Here is a 1,327-nt window from a genome sequence, read left to right as displayed (position 1 = left end):
GCGAGAAGAGTGTATTTAACTCTCTAATTAACTGCCAAAGGCTTTATCACAGTTGGCGTACCATTTTGTGTTTTCACAGGAAATATGGGTTTCAATTGTTCTGTATCCTTACTGGTACTTATTATCATTATATTTAAAAATATATTATTTCAGCCATTCCAACAGGTATATAGTGGCATCTCATTGTGGTTTTGATTTGTGTTTTCCTAGTTACTAATGATGTTGATCATATTTTCATGTGCTTATTTACCATCTATATATTTTCTTAAGTATAGTGTCTATTTAAATGTTTTGTCCAATATTTATCGGGTTGCTTAGTTCCTAATTGTTGAGTTTTGGGTATTCTTTATCTACTTGGATACAAATACTTGTCTTTTCATACTCTTAGAATTGTCTTTTGCAGAGCAAAAGTTTTAAATTTTGATGAAGTCCATTGTATTAATATATTCTTTTGGGATTCTGTTTTGGGTATCTTATTTAAGATAACTTTCATTAAAAATCACGAGACTTTTCACCAATGTTTCCTTCTAAAAGTTGTATAGCTTTATATTCTACATATTGCTCCATGATCAATTTTCAAGTAATTATTACATAAATTTTGAAGGATGCATCAAGTTTCATATTCTTTTGTATATTGATGAACGAACATTCCAGACCATTTGTTAAATGGAGTGATTTTTTCTTTACTGAATTTCCTTTTTGCCTTTCTCAACTTAACTAACCATATTTTTTTGTGTGTCTATTTCCAGGCTTTCAATTATGTTGTATTTATCTATGACTTGGTGATTGTAGCATCAATGTAGGTCTCCAATGAGGCAATATGAGTCCAGGAAATGTTCTCTTCCTTAACAAAATTATTTTGGGTATTGTATTCCTTTTGCCTTTACATACAAATTTTAGAAACAGATTGTCAATATCTACAAAATATCCTGTTAAGATTTTTATTAGGGTTGTGCATACATAGATTGTGTAGACAATAGTGTTTACCTTTATCTCTATTTTTAATTTGAGCATATTATGAGGATATTATGGGTACAAATGTTTAGGTTACATATATTTCCTTTGCCCCATCCGGGTCAGAGCTTCAAGTATGTCCATCCCCCAGATGGTGCACACTGCACACATTAGGTGTGAATATACCCATCCCCTCCTCCCCGCTCCCACCTGCCCAACGCCTGATGAATGTTACTACTATATGTGCACTTAACTGTTGGTCAGTTAAGTCAGTTAATACCAATTTGATGGTGAGTACATATGGTGCTTGTTTTTCCATTCTTGTGATACTTCACTTAATAGAATGGACTCCAACTCTATCCAGGATAATACA

This window comes from Propithecus coquereli, unplaced genomic scaffold (assembly GCF_000956105.1).
Source record: "Propithecus coquereli isolate 6110/MARCELLA unplaced genomic scaffold, Pcoq_1.0 Scaffold100, whole genome shotgun sequence".
Lineage (NCBI taxonomy): Eukaryota > Metazoa > Chordata > Mammalia > Primates > Indriidae > Propithecus > Propithecus coquereli.
This window is presented reverse-complemented; position numbering follows the sequence as displayed.